A 16568-nucleotide genomic window follows, 5' to 3' on the forward strand; every position below is an offset into this window, starting at 1 on the left:
TCAGAGCTGGAACCCAGCTGACAGCAGTTGGGTATGAGCGACCTATGCAGACATCAGTGCTCTGCTTCTCCGAGAACCTAAAAGCTCTCTGGATGGAGAAGAGATGCAGCTCCGTGTAGCAGTGTAGATAATGCACTAGTGCCTCAGGCTTTCTGGCTTGATGGCCGGGGAGGAGGGATGGGGGGGTCTGTAAGCAACAGCATCTGAGCTTTATTAAGAAACACTAATCAGCACAATTGGACCGAAATTCCAGCTACACAATGTTGGGATTCTGTAAACCCCACCCCACAGTTACCTGGCAACAGCCAGGTATGCTCTGCCCCAGTTGCCTAACATTATAAAGGGGGTTGCTTGCCCCCTCCTCTCTCTTGCTCCCTGACTTTCTTGCCCTCTTGCTCTCCCCCACTTGCCTCTCCTCTTGCCATTCCCATCCCCCCTCTCTCTCCATATGCTCCTGGCCAGCCTCTACATCTCTATTCCCCTTCTCTCTTTCTGCCCCCTCTACCATCTTAACACCCTGAATAAACTTTATTCTGTACTATATTGTGTGTGGTTGGTCCCTCAGGGGGAATGAATTCCCAGCATGGGTCCCCCAGAGGCACCCCCTTCCCCCATGCCCCACCACACCTCCATGGAGCATATCCCCCTCACTCTCTTCATCTTTTCCCTAACACCCAAAGCTAGATGCATGTCTCTCTCTCTCTCTCTCTCCCACATACACTGTTCACCTCAATGAAACTCTCCTGACACCCACTCCCAGCAGTGCAGAGCCACAGAGTGGTGCTTCTAGAAGGAGCAGACAATCCTAACCAAAACCTGATGGAGGTGTGACACCTGGACAATCCCAAGAGACCCTACACTGTAGTGACACCACAGCGAGAGAGCCTGAACTCCACTCTGGCAGTGAACGAGCCTCTATCCTTCAGCTCCTGAGGAAACATCACTCACACACCCCTCTCTGTCCCATAGCCTGGCTCCCAGTGTGGCTCTCTGGGGCTTTATGGCTTTATCACTTAAAAACATAAACCCAGAACTGAAAGCCACATACAAAAAGGGCTGTCTGTGACACTTTCAACTTTCCTGATAAAAACTGTTTCATAAAAATATAACAAAATGCAGGGGGGTTGTAGGGTTGGGCAATGAAGAAAAGAAGAAACAACAACATTGAGGTAACATCTCAGCACACTCTGAATGACAGCCATCAGGAAAGCAGGCAACGGGCCAAACCAGTGGGTCTCAGCCCCGCCGGCACAACTCTTATCTACAAAAATATTTACATTGCAACTCATAACAGTAGCAAAAGTACAGTTATGACGTAGCAACAAAATAATTTTATAGTTGGGGGGTCATCACAACATGAAAGGGTGGCAGAGTTAGGAAGGTGGAGAACCGCTGGGCTACAGAGAGGGCTCAATGTGTAAGAGCGCTCGGTGTATACATGCTCGGTGTATACTGGGGAGCACCATACACACAGAAAGAAGGTGTGACATGCGGGTGAAATGACAGAAGAAACGCTGGTACACTGGCAATGGAAACACACTAATCCAGACACCATAGAGGCCAGGGTGAAGGTTTCTTTAAGAAACTAGCAATCGATTGACCCTCCATTTGACACAGCTGTATCTGTAACTCCTGGGCATTTGGCCTGGGGCGCTAAGTTGAGTTGTCACAGTGGAAGAGTCAGAGGGTCATCTTGCACATCTGTGTTTACAGCAGCCCTACCTCGTCCCTGCAGCTATGGGGCTGACCAGGGTGTCCAACATCAGAAACGGATAATGCAAATGAAACTTATCTTCTCGGCCAGAGGAAGAACAAAGTTATACTGTCTGCAGGGAAATGAACTGGAGGTAATCACATGGAAAACCATGTGCTCGAAGGAGCCCTGGGGGGAGTTGCTAAACTGCTGGGGGAGGGGAGACAAAGGAGACTGAGGGAAGTGGGGAGAGAATCTCCTCAAAGGACAGCACACACCTGCATGAAAATGGCCTTATGTAACCCATCACAATAACGTTGAAATGTGCTCTAAGAAAGAGAGGCAAGATCAAAGTACTCAGACTATTTAAATGTTTTTTAAAGGAACTATTTTTATCTCATTAAAAGCAACCTTTGAGTTAATTAATTTATTTTTAAGAATACAGTGGGGGCTGGGGAGGTGGCTCTGTATGTAAAGCGCTTGCCATGCAGGCACAGGGTCTGAGCTAAAATCAGTAGAACCCATTCAAGGCCAGGCATGGTGGTGCTCATCTGCCACATCCTAACTGTGAGATGGGACAGGACTATACCTAGACGCACTCAGGCAGCGAGCCTGGCACACTCTGTGGGGAACCACAAAGAGTCCCCAGAACAATGTGAAAGGCAGAGCCAACAGCTGAGATTCTTCTCTTCACACTAGAGTATGCATGTGCAAACCTTCACTAATATACATGAACATACACATGCATGCACGCACCCCCGCTAAGCTCACCCATTCTTTAAAAACACACCATTCTGATACAGATATCACCAGATGGGTAGAAAAACTGTACGCGGCAGGAGCCACTTTCTGCTCAGTTTTGTTGGGAACCAAAAAACTAAAGTTATTTAAGAAAAGAAACGTCTCATTGGTGCTGGAGAGATGGTCCAGCAGTTAAGAGCACATACTGCTCTAGAAAAGGACCAGCGTTCAGTTCCCAGCATCCGCACTGGGCAGCTAAGCACTTGAAACTCCAGCTCCAGGGGATCTGATGCCTTCTGCCTCCCAGAGGCGCACACTGTGCTCATATGTGCAAATCCATGATACACATGCACGAAATTAAAAATTAAGTAAGCTGGTCTTTAATTCCAGCATCCAGGAGTCCGACACAGGTGGCTCTCTTCTAAGTCTGAGGCCAGCCAAAGCTGTATATTTACTAACTTCCAGGCCAGCCAGGGTTACACAGTAAGACTCAAAACACTAACAACCCTGAAAACAGCTAAAGCAAAATCAATCTTAATAAAATTAAAAATGAAAGACTTAAAAATCATCTAGAAACATCACTTTAGTTAGCTATGATCCCAGAAACTATGAAGTACCCTGATGCAGGCTGTGGAGGGGGCTTAGGATACCAAGGCAACTTGTTTGCTTAATAATAACAGCAAAAGAAACAGGGCTAGCTCCTGATTTCTTCCAAGACAAGCTACAACTTATTCTTGTTTCAGAACACGCTGATAACCTTTTCCAGTCCTCGGAGCATCCTAGAAAAGGCCAAACTGATAAAACAGGGAGCCTGTGTCAGCAAAGACACTGCAAACTGCACAGCAGAGGTGGTGCCTGGTTCCACAGCACTGGGTGGGGAGAGGTGGGGGAGGGCAATTAGACTCCATCTTAAAGAATCAGGAAAAAGAGGGAAGGAAGCAAAGGAGAGAAGAGAAAAGAGAGGGGAGAGGAAAAGAAAGAGACATTCATAGTGGGCTCTAATGCAGGAGGCTGCTGGTTGGTCTGAGCTATGGATGAGTTCCCAAAGAGCCAAGGCTTGCCTACGCCCCCAGGCATGCGTTCAATGTCAGCTCCCTCCACTATAAAGTCATTTATTAAACCACTATCCAGTAGGCTGCACAAGTTCCTTTGTGGTTCCTCTCACAGTATGCTAGGTTCACACACACACACACTAGCTACATAGTTTGCACACAGGCACGTTACTACTTTAACAGTCTTTCAAGTGAGGAGAAAGTATCAAAGTTTAACAGGATGTAGGCCATGCCCTAGGCTCCCCCTACCCAGCACCAATATCTGGTTATCCCATGATTCTAAGACCAAAGGCATAAATGGCCTTTAATGATCTATCCTGAGTGAGGGGAAGACAACTCAGGGACAGTCAGACAGTCAGACAGTCAGACAGGCAGACAGACAGACAGACAAACACACACATTTTAGTCAGGAGCATGGGCACAGAATCTAGTGTCTCCAGTGGTCCTTATGTACCAGGAGGAAACTCACTGTCTAAAACTTTGGGATCCTAAGCTTAGGAAGGGAAAGATGTGGGTGGGATTCAAGATTGAGGTCTCCAAGCCTGGCAAGTGTACCTGTGCTCACACAGGAGCCCAGAGGGCAAAGGGTTGCAGGCTCAGACTCAGGAACCTGCACTGTGGTTCTGTGACTTGCCCATGGAAGGAATTTGGCACCTTATGGGTCTGGCTTTGGGATTCTAAGAGAGGTTCCCGTTGTGAGGAGCAGAAAGGGATTATTTGGTTCATTGGTGCTTTGGGGAAAGAAAGGACTCATATTTCCAACAGGAATTGCCTTCCACTCAGATCTCCCTTTCCCAGCTTCTGTGCGGTCCTTCTACTGAGGGTGAGGACCTCACAGAGAGGTGACACACTTCACACAAGGACTCTGCACTTTAGAGGGCCCACAGCGATTCTTTGGGGTATTGCTCTGTAAATACATTTTATAGGCCTTTTATAGTACAGGATACGGGGTGGGGGTGGTGAGCACAGAGAAGCTTCAGAGTGGACTCAATCCTCTTCCCAGAAGCCCATCACCTTCCTAAAAGCTCTAAGATGTTACCTTCCACTCTTAACTCTAATCTATGGTTTCCAGAATGTCTTGTTTTTAACAATAATAAAGCTATCAACAAAAGTCCTTCAAAGTTACACACACGAGCGTGCTCATGCATGCACACACATACACATAGACACACGTGCACAAGTGCACATGTGCACTACAAAAACAGCTTTCAGACCCTACACTTGGTTGATCACGTGAATCACATGGAGACGGCTCCATAGTGTCAACCAGATACTGCTGTTTGCTGAATGGCCAACCGAGTCTTTAGGGAAATGAAAGAGAAATTAAAACCCAAGCCTTTACACATGAGCACAGTTTCTTTTCATTTCCCACCCCCCCAACTATGTTATACACATATTTACTCACCAGCTCTGCCCAGCCCCACCCAGCCACACCCCCTTAAATCTGAGTTCTGAAGTCACCAAGAGAAGCTAACCGGCTAACCGCTTAGTGTTTACCAATAGCCTCTGGAATTTCTCCAGCATTCCACTGTCTTAAGTCTCCCAAGCACACCTCAGAGAGCTATGCAACCATGATGGGGTGAGAGAACAGGCTGACATGAATCGTCCTCCCTATGTACAAACCTGTGGGGACACGGCTTGACTGTCATATGGGGCTGTCATGTTCCCTAAGGGGAAGTCACTGCAGGAAGTGGAGCTTTGAGAGAACTAAGCTGTCTTTTCTCATCAGAAAGAACATCTGATAGAACCAGGCTTGGTTTGGTGAAAACTCTCAGAAGCAAACCAGCTTGGGAAACGTGGTCTCCAGCTTGGAGGAAGCAGATGCCCGTGGGAGAGAAAACAGCTTTAAAACACACCCTGCTTTCAGTAACTACCCACCGCCCTGAGGTAGCTGGAGAGGGAACTTCACTCTTTGCTTATCTGAACTCTTATGGTGTCCAAAATGCACCTTAGAAAAAATAGTAGGCTGTCTAGAATTTTTTTTTTTTTAAATCAAAATCACAGGGTAAAGCCAGGCATGATAGTACATACCTAAAATTCTAACACCCTATGCTGAGGCAGGAGGATGCTCTGTAAGTTCAAGGCTAACCTGAGGCACATGATGAAACCCCAACTCCGGAAGTAAGTAACTAAGTTAGTTAGTTAGTTAGTTAGTTACTTACTTACTTACTTACTTACTCACTTAGTTGGAGGAGGTGACACACAAACAGTTAAAATTGAGGCAAAAATTTGGTGGGTGCTCAAATGAGGGAATATTGCCCATAAGTCCTCAGCTGTGGAAGCATGGGAAAATATGATCTGTGAAGGGTCACAGCAGTCTCTGGAATTTTTCCTATGTCTACACTTTTCCATAGTAAAAAGATGGAGGTCTTTTTAAAACAAAGGAGCCCAGCATTTTCTTTCCAATATAAACTTTGTTTGACCTTCCTTCCAAAATAAAATTTAAGTTAGGTATGGTGACACATACTTGTAAGCCCAGTTCTCCAGAGGCTGAAGCAGGGGGATTGTGATCTCAAGGCCAGTCAGGATTGCACAGAAGGTCTTTGTCTCAATCAACAAACGAGCAAACAACAATCCCTACATTTCAGCCCATCAAGCTGACAGCATTGGTATTTATTTCATTTTAAAACACAGTGCAGAGACTAATGGAAGCTTCATGGGTAAGGTGTTTGCTGCCAAGCCCAATGACCTGAGTTCCCACAGACCCACACTGTAGGAGATAGCCTGACTCCCAACAAGCCATTGTAGGCTGCAGCATGCCCCCACCCCATTCCCCACACACAAGAAGATAGATTTAAACTATAGTAGAGACAGTCTGGATAGCCACCAGCACATAAGACAGGATGTTGATGGTTTCTCAATTGTGGCAGGGCATCTGATCACCTTACATTTCTCAAAAGACCCATCTTTCTATTCCTGCCAAGATGGAGTGCCCTGGGACCCCAGCATCCATTTATTTATTTATTTATTTATTTATTTATTTATTTATTTATTTATTTATTTTGAGAGAAGGAGGAGAATCTGTAGTTTTCCCACTCCAACCCCATCTGTTGTCTGTGCTGATAACTACAGCATGTCTACTGAAACATCCCAGCTAGTGGCAGCTGAAAACCAGAATGGGGAATCCCCAGAAGCATCAGAATGCGGAGCAGGCAATAATGAGCAACCCCTATTTACTGAGCAGAGCCCTCTGCAGGGATGCAACTTCCAGACTGAGGAAGGATGACAGAGAGGTGCAAAAATCTGCTTGTGACTACCCAGGGATTCAGGATCTGTAAGCTACAAACCCAGAGCTTTCTCTGACCTGGTGTTCTTACACCATGAGTTTATACAGAGGGAGCAGAAGCTGAGATGAGGCATAAAAACAAGAGCAAGCAACCACTTCCCAGGAACCCACGACACCATCCACCACCCACCTCATCTTGCTCCTTCACAGTGAACATGCTGAGATACCTTGGAGAAGGCCCCTGAGGCTGGGCCCCACTGGTACAGCCCTGGGTCTCCATCAGGAGCACCCTTCTCAACTCTAGCATCTTACCTAGATGGCTTTCTGTTTACTGTACTGCTCTTCTGGAAGATGAGAGAATCCAGGCCTGTCATCAGAACGTCTTCAAAACTGACTTCAAAAGCACAATCACCAAAGCAACTGGAGAGGTTCAACAGCCCAGGCACACTGAGAAAGCAAAGGAACTTGCCCAAAGGCAATAACGCATCTATCCAGCCTCTGGAGGCATGTGCTAACGGGACAGAAGTGGGCAGGCAGTGGGCAGTCAGGCTCTTGGTGAAAGGCAGTGCCCCTGACCTCTCTCAGCAGTTTTCCACACCTCCCTTTCCCGTTTCCTTCCTGCCCTGGGCTCAACTCCCTCCCAGGCCCAGAGTTCTGTTATTTCCTATCCAAACTCCTGTGGATGGCCAGGCCCTTGTTCTCTCTCTCCTCCCTCCTCTCCCCTTCTTCTCTTCCTTCTCTTCCTCCTTTCTCCTCCTCCTTCTCCTCCTCCTCCTCCCTCCCTCCCTCCCCCCTCCTTCCCCCTCTCTCTGTCTGAGTGCCCAGGACCCAGCTTCAGGAGCACACTACCTCGCTCACTTAAGGTGGTCAACATAAAGCTACTCATGAGCTCCCTCCCTCCATCTCTCATGGGGATACTTGCGCCCAACCACGCTTGTGACTCTTGTCACAATCACAGGCAGTAAGACAGTCTAAAGGTTCCTTATCATTCAGGTTTTGGAATTCCAGATCTTTTTTAAAAAAAATATTTGCACGTACAGAATTAAACATTTTGGAATGAGACCCAAGCATAAACATAAAACAAATTTGTTTCATATATACCTTTTCTAATAGCCTAAAACTAAAGTACAACATATTTAATAATTTTGTGTGAGAGAGGCCGGGGAAACAGCTTAATAGGTAAAGTGCTTGCTGAGAAAGCCTAAAGACCTAAAGTTGATTCCACCACACAAAGCTGGTTGGTGTGGTTACATGCCTGTAATCCCAGCACTAATGAGACAGAGACAAGGGGATCTCTGAGGATCACTGGCCAGCCAGCCCAGCCGAACTGTCAAGCCTGAGGTCCCAGTCAAAGGCCCTGTCTCAAAATCAAGCTAACTGGCTCCTGAGGGAACACATCTGAGGCTGACTGCTGGTCTCCACATGCATGTATATCATGTGTACACAGACGCACATGCATATGCACACATGTGAATATGTACCCACCCATGCACACTTGCACACATTCAGCGAATGCAGCTAAGCTTCATATATGAACTTCCACTATTTATATAACATTTGCACTAAGGAAGCTTTGGATTTTGGAACCGTAGCCAACTTCACACAATAGACGTTAAACTTGTACGTCAGTTCCCTCGCGGTATACACAATCGCTGTATATGACTACTGTTATTAGTTCATGAGTACTTCAGGAAACATACAAGACTGCCAAGTACAACTGAACGACTTTCAGCAAGCCAACAGTTATGGGACAGAAGCATCTCTTATATTAACATGGTTATCAGAAGGGAGCAAAACCAGCAAGTACAGATTCTGAGAAGTCCAGCTTGCGACAAGGTGTGTTTCAGATCAGACCTGGGATCGCTCATCAAGTAGGTTCTGAAATGTTACACCACAGTCCCTGCCCCAGAGGCAAGAGGCTGAATCACTGGGAGAAAAATGCGAACAGGTATAAACTAGTGTCAGGTGTTAGAGGCTGTGCAATCCCCACTGATGTAACCCGCTGTCAACCAGTAGGGTAAACAGAAATGCTACACACACATGCACTATGGCCCTGACACTACTGTCCGCCTTTCTCCCACACAACACACACCATTGCAGCGGAAACATGGGAAGACCTGTGTGATACGCCATTCCCAGCAACACCATGGAGGATGCAAACCTACCTACCTACCACCTTCTGGGGCAGAGGTAGCGCTGTACGGAATCTGTGAGCATCTCATTCCTGTCACCATGGATGACCACACAAGGAAGGACTGATCAGCTGCCCAGACCAGTGCAGGGTAAGTTTGAACCTCTGCAGCTAAGAAGTTATGTGGGTCCACTAGTCTGACATCTCTGTCATTGCTGGGTGTGGGCACACAGAACAAAAGGGCAAAGGTCAATGACTTCGGTTTTGAAGTGGAGCTGTTTAACATTGAACACTTAAACAGGGAAAACTTCTGATCTGAACAGGCTACTCAGTAAAGTGCTTGCTGCAATGCATGAGGACCTGAGTTCAAGCCCCAGCCCCTCCATGAAGGCAATCCACCACAGACACACCACAGGCTGACCTGATCTAGACAATCCTTCATTGAGACTCTTCCTCCGTGGTTCTGGGGTGTGTCAAGCTGACAGTTAAAGCCTTCCTGCACTCCTTTTAAAATCCAAACTGATTTAAACCACTAGTACTTGAGGGATATTCATTCTCTTTGTCTACCCCTGCTACCCCGGCTCTCTTAGAGAAACTGTTTGCATATTAAATTTATCAGGTCAAAGCCTTTTGGTACACATTCCTAAACTGTTCCCAAATCTGCCAGATTCAAACGTCCCAGCTGAGGTGACCCCAGCTGGACAGCTCTTTCCTGTGACGACTTTTACTGTGTGAAAATTTCCTGTAAAATAGGCACGTCTGTCTACCGCTGTCCACATGCTAAATCCACAAGTGTCTATGTTCCTGTGGAACACTGCTGGTGAGAATTTATTGGCCCTGAATGTAGTGACTGAAGCTGTTGACCTCTTATTCTGGGTGTTCACACCTAACAAAGACCCAGAGATGTCAGACCAGCAGGCCTACACAACTTCTGCACCCACAGAATGGCAGAGAGACAAGGATTCCAGTATCAAAGTCATCCTCAGCTTTGAGTTTGAAATAAATCCTGGCTACTTGAGATCTTGTCTCAAAAAAGAAGATGCCATGGCTTCTACTTCTTCACTGTAAAAACAACTGAACACCACCCTCAGTGGGAAGAAAGGAAAGGGACCAAACTTGGCAGTTAGAAGAACCAAGTTCAAATCCTGACCTTTTCTCTTCACAGGCCGAGACGAGACTCTGCAACACAGCCGGACTGTTTCAATGAAGGAAACTCTCGACCCTAAGAAGAGGATACCTAAGTCTTCACATCCTCTGTTATGGTCACAAGCAGCTTCCAAAGCACACAGACTGCCACAGACGCATGTGTGACGCCTGGCCTGCGTGCTGGGTGTGATGGGCCACCAAGCCCTTCGGTGCTCCCTTTCTCTGGGCTTCTGAGAAGGTAGGCAAGACACTGCTCCCACGCTGATACCCACAGCAACATCAAATGCCTGAACTGACTCATGGTCACCTTCCTTTTCCTCAAAATCTACTTAGGCACATAGCACGGGACCCTGTACTTTTCCAAAGAACTGCAAGAGCAATCTTTCTCTCCGTAGCAGGTTGAATAAAATGCCAGGAAGGAGTAAAAAGCGAGGCAGGGCAGGGGGACAGCAGAGAAGGGCCTGGCACACTGGGAGGTGAGGGCAGGAGGGAGACTGAGGATCAAAGTTTGGCGGAACATCACTCCACAGGGGAGCGGGCCTGGGGGGGGGGGGGGCAACCAAGATTATGGCTCATGGAGGAAATGAAGCTTCCAGTAGAAAGCTAGAGAGGGGACCCCTAATTCCACAGGCAGAAGTCTTGGTGCTGGCCTTTAAAGTGTACCTTGGGAAAGGTAAAAAGGCTCACAAACAAATACCATATGCTGGCAAAGGCTTCCCGATGAGCCCCAGCCACTGCTACACCACTGGGCCCCTGCTACAGATGTGGTCAATAGGCCATTGGGCAAAAGCTTGCTCCAGCCCTCACAAGCCAAGAGGCTATGTCCTAAGTACGATCCGGAGGAACATTGGGCCGTCGATTGCCCTGTGTCACACAAGACAGAGGGACATCACGCCCAAATAACCCTCCAGCCTTCTAGGCTTGGCTATGGACAACTGAAGAGGCCCAGGCTCCCTTGACCTGACCACTGCCATCATGAACAGGGAGCCACAGGTAGCTATCATGGTATGTGAGCAGCCCATCTCCATCCTCTTGGACACTGGGGCCACTTACTCAAAAAACTCCTGCCAGAGTTTTGGGGACCCACTTCTCCCTCCCATTTTCCTATTGGACAACTTTACCTTCCTCACCACTCACTAGACCCTACTACTTACTTACATTTTTAGGGGTGTACCTCTTAGACATTCCTTTTTGGTAGTGCCAACATGTCCTGTCCCCTTATTGGGAAAGAGATTTTCTAGCTAAGTTGGGAGCCTCTATTTCCTTTGCTTCCCCACCCCCATTTGCCTGAACCCAAGCTCGCCAGCAACCCCTCTGCTCCTTCTAGCCAGTCAACCTACTAACACAAACATGTTTCCTTTACCAGCTTCTCAGTAGACCCCCGAGTCTGTTGCTAAACATTCTTCTGTAGCCGTTCAATTACTAGACCATACCAGGACCCTTTTAAGGTGATTCTCGAGACACCTACAGCTCTTCTTCCACATACAAGATCCATGAGATCCCAGGTGGGAGACAGAAGTTGTTGGTAAGCTCTACTGTAAAAAAAAAAAATCAACCAGGATCCCCAGTAAGTACTATCAACATTCAGCTGCCCTGACTCTGACATTGCCATGACTCCACACCTTTCCTCTATCCCTATCCATGGCATGGCAAACTGTTTTAAATATCCGAGACACATTATAGTAATTTGCTCCGAACCTTATCAATCTTCTGTCTACTTCAACGACAGACAAAAAAAATTCTAATCAAACTATTAATTAGTTCCTGTTACAGGATTACCAGCCACTGTCCATAGAGGAGCCTGATGTGAACCTTTGCCAGGTGGATCCCGATGGTGAAAACCAGCTGCACCCCCTTACGATGCCCCAAGACAGCAGGAAGTAGCCAAAGAGACTCGACGCCCCTATTTCCCTTTCACCATCGGCTTCCCCCTCCCTTTTTTTCTCCTTTTTATAATAAGAAAAGGGGAGGAATGGCAGCATTAGGACTGCTCCTGAAAAATCTTTCTTTCTTCCAAACCAAATGTACTTAAACTCTACCTATAATGTATACATATGTGTGTTCCAGCATCTTGTCAAGTCCAGGTGCTTATTACATCTAGAACAGCTCCAGAGAAGCAACCTACAGATGCTTCAGCCTTCTATCGCAGACACAGACACTTCCACTGGACCTGTTCCTTCTGACCTATCCTCAGATGGTTCCACAGACCCTGGACAACAAGGAAACAGCCAACTCTTAAGACTGGACAAACATCCCTACCCCCACTTTTCTGGACTCTCTAAAAACATCGCCCCAAACAAGCATGAAGCAGTCAAGAGATCACAACGACCCTAATCCTGATCCACTATCACCTCTAATTTTTCTTTTTTTAATTAAACAAAAATGGGGGAATGTTGGGATTCTGTAAACCCCACCCCTCAGTTACCTAGCAACAGCCAGGTATACCCCACCCCTCAATTACCCAGCAGTAGCCAGGTATGCTCCGCCCCAGTGACCTGACCCCACCCCTACCCCTCCTCTTCCCTTCCCTTCCCTTCCCCCCCCACCACGTGCTCATGCCTGGCCTCTACTCCTCTATTCCTCTACCCCTCTCTCTCTGCCTCTACCACCCTCTTAACTCTCCCATGACCTGAATAAACTCTATTCTGTACTATTAAAAAAAAAAAAAAAGAAGTTTGGGCAAAATTCTGCACCCAAAACTCATCTTAGTTCACACCACTTTAACACAGGACACAGAAACAATGGCAGGCCCAAACAATACAGGATGGGCCGGAAGATGGAGGCGCTCTTGCTATCTCACTATTACAAGCGATCTTAGAAACGGCTCTGTTTAGTCCAACACGGGCCTGGCTGAGGCTAGCATCAATTCTCCATAGAGTACAATGCTCTGAGGCTGGGTCAGTGAGCTGACTCTGAGTCTGCATTAAAATAGGCGAGTGGTGTGGGGTGGGCTCCTTCCTGTCACCTGCACCTCGCCTCAGAGCTCAAGGACGAATGCCTGGAGTGACTGGGAAAGGGAAGGTGATTCAAGGTAACCTCAGCTAAACAGCTCATGCCTGTGACAACCTTCACAGGGTTAAAATGTCTGGCGACATAGACAAGCTCTGTATACAGCTGCTCCGTGTCTGTGACCGCTCCTGTTCAGAGTTTCTCTAAAGCTTCTCGTTAAAAAAAAAAAAAAGAAAGAAAAAAAGAAGAAAAAGGTACCCAGGGGACCAGTGATTGGGGAGGTGACTCAGACAACTGGAGGATCTGACTTTGATTGGGGGGAATGGGAATCAGAGGCAGGAGGATTCCTGGAGTTCACTAGCTACTCTAGGCTTATCAGGGAGCCTCAAGTACCAGTGAGAGCTCCCGTCTTTCTAAGCAAGGCAGAAGTTTCCGAAGGTATTACCCTAGCTTGACCTTTGTCTTTGATGTACCCAAGCAACACACACCTTCACACACTCAAAAGTAAACAAAGACAGTGTATGGTAACAGTCTCCCCTGAACTTCACATAAGTAAACACCCCACTCCCTGGCTCACTTTCTCCCTGTAAGAGCTCAGCTTCTCACTCTAGGGATCTCCTGGCCTACCCGCTACTATGAGACATGTTACCTTCAAAACCTAACTCACAGAGGTGGGGTTCTGAGTCCCACAAAAGACAGAGCCAGCACATGGACTGTCTAGCTAGGGCTATTAATTAGTTAAGAGTGACTGTCTTACTTTAAGTCAGTAGTTAGGACTTTAGAGCTGGCTAGGCTCAAGTAGCAAAAAAATGAAGATATTTCCACACACACACCCCCATTGACAATTCATTTCAAATATGTGGGGAGAAGCAAAATGCAAATGTTAGAGATCCCATGCCCTGTGAAACAGAACTTCAGAAGGGCCACACTACAATGTTCAGGGGGCAAAAGCCTGGCCCACCTTCTGGAAGCTGGGCTTTAAGCAAGGTGGCAGGTATTGTTTGGTTTGGGGCGGGAAGTGAGTAGGTGGTGGGTGGGGAAGGACTTGAGAATAGGAGAATTGTTTGGATAGCTTCACAGGGAAGCAGTAGGCTATTCCAGCCCAGATGGCAACAGGAAGCCACAGGGCTCCAAAAGGGCAGGGCTCAGGGCCAACGAAGGTGAGGGCAGTCACATGGGGAGTTACAGGAGAGAAATTCATAGGGCAAGGTAGTGGGTGGGAATGGAGCTGTTCAAGAAAAACAGCCAAACAAGGGAGAAAGAAGGCAAGAGCAACAGAAACATATCCCAAAACAAAGCCACATCTGAGCGCCACACCCAGCTCAGCAGCAAAGACCCACACGCGCACAGGGAGCAGAAAGCAGGACGCTGGGTGGAACAGAAGGACATAAGGGTGGTGGGAGGGAGAAGAGCATACACCCCCTGAACCCCTCACCTCCATTATGGAGTGCTGACCATGTGTTACAACTTTATTCTGAGTACCTCCAAAGACTCAGTAGCCAGGCAGCTTCTCAACAAAGCTAGCCCCCCATTGCTTCACTGAAAGCTAGTGAAATCTATGAAGACAGCATATTCAAGCTGAGTGCATCTGGGGAAACCCCCAGCAGCCAACCTTTAGGGGCAAAAAGGTGTTAAACTCTTCCATGAGCCTGTGGATGCTGAGCTGGGAGCAGTGGTCCCTGACGGAAATAAACTCCAGAATGTAGCTAACCAGGCCGTGCATTCCCAGCCTTCATCACAGTCACAGAGAAGGCCAGCATGCTGCAAACGTGACATGATGACAGAGACTGGTGCACCTGCAAACATGCAGGGCCCCAGTCTGAACTGAACCCCAAATGGGATTGACTGACCACCAGGTTGGAGACAGTTCTTTCCACCCCGTCAGTGTCAAGAAATTTGCGGGTACTCGTGCTGTTGTGGTCAATACAGTGGTGGACAGGGGGGAAGTTATAATTTTCCAAGAGGCTACAACTGCCATTATCTGAGAGCTTCAAACCTCTCCACTAAACATCCTGCATGCTGATGTAAGTTGCTTTATGCTGTTTAAGGTTTTTAATCCCAAACTGGCAATCAACCAAGTGTCTCCTTCACCCTCTGCCCACTCCGTTTTTTAGAGAAGGCCCAAGAACAAGTTGGACCAGAGAACTTTACAATGGCCACCTCACTACTGAGCAGCAAGATAAGACCATAAAGTCTGTGTTCTTTCAGATCCCCATGAACCAGAGCAGAACTAGCCACAGATGTCTCTGTTCTTCACTAGTCAGCTCCGTTATTTCAACAAGTCCATTAAAGTGTTTGTTTTCTAAGGTGCGTAATTACGTCACTGATTCCTGAGACACTCACACCCAGCCACACAAAGGGAAGGAGGAGAGAGGCAGAGCATGGTGAGGAGGAGGCACACATGATGGCAGATCCCAAAAGCTGTCAGGCTGGAATTAGAAAGGATGAAGTAGACACTCACATCCGTGCAGAAGAGCAAACAGGGAGACACCCACTGACTTAGTGCTGGTGGTTGAATTAGGACAAGACTTCAAAGCACTTTGGAAGGCAAGCTAAGCAGTGGCTTAGAAGCCTGCAGTCTGGCGAGTGCCTTCTGTGAGGTGTCCGGGAGGAGGCAGGTGTGGGCATACAGACGAATGGGCCAATGGCCACATGAATGTCTGCGTCTCACAGAAGTGGAGGAAAAGGTCTTGAAGGACAGCTTTGCTAGAGATGCTATAGCCTGTCTCCCACATCACAGCGACGTGAGGAGCAGAGGAAACATCAGGGTTGGGACACACCATTTGCCCCGCCAACCTCAGTCTCCAAACACGACCATGTGAATCACACTTGGAGAGCAAACAAGCCTTCTATGTGTGTCCACATACACCAGTGGATCTCATAGCTGACATGACAGCCTTTTACTCTCCGTGAGACAGTCGTGGGTGGTCCAATGCCTGCCTCTACCTCTTGAATGCAGGTATCACAAGCAAACAAGGCCGTGTGCAGTTTTATGTAACACTGAGGAAGAACCAGAGCCTCATACACGCTGGACAAGCACTCTACCAACTGAGCTACATCCCCAGAACTCCCCTTTTTAAAAATTAGGCACACTTTCACTAAAGCTCACGCAGCGGTACAAAGATACATTTGAGATGAATAAAGCGGGGAACCAGCAAAGCCTTCCCTCCACCACACTCCAGCGTTGGAGCAGTCGATGGGCCACTTCTGTGTGTGCAAGTCTTGCAAGCAGAATTCTCAGTTGTTTGAAGAAGGGTGGACAACACACCACTTTGCTCTCCACCCAAGCTTTGCTCTCCATCATAACGAAAACAGAAGCATCCAGGTCCTGAACTCATGACAGAATCCGACTGACAACGTCCTTAGTGAGACACTCAGGAGCATGCTTAAAACAAGAGACAAAAAGGCGTTCCACAGTTTCAACCCTCGCATTGATGGATTTGATGCTTAGAAACAATTTTCTTTTTTACTTTTTGGGGGACTGGGCGAGATTCAAGACAGAGTTTCTCTGTGTAGTCCTGGCTGTCCTAGAACTTGATCTGCAGACCAGGCTGGCCTTGAATTCACAGAGGTCCACCCAACTCTGCTTCCTAAGGGCTGGGATTAAAGGCAAGCAAAACATTTTTGTTT

This window comes from Micromys minutus, assembly GCF_963924665.1.
Source record: "Micromys minutus genome assembly, chromosome: 1".
Lineage (NCBI taxonomy): Eukaryota > Metazoa > Chordata > Mammalia > Rodentia > Muridae > Micromys > Micromys minutus.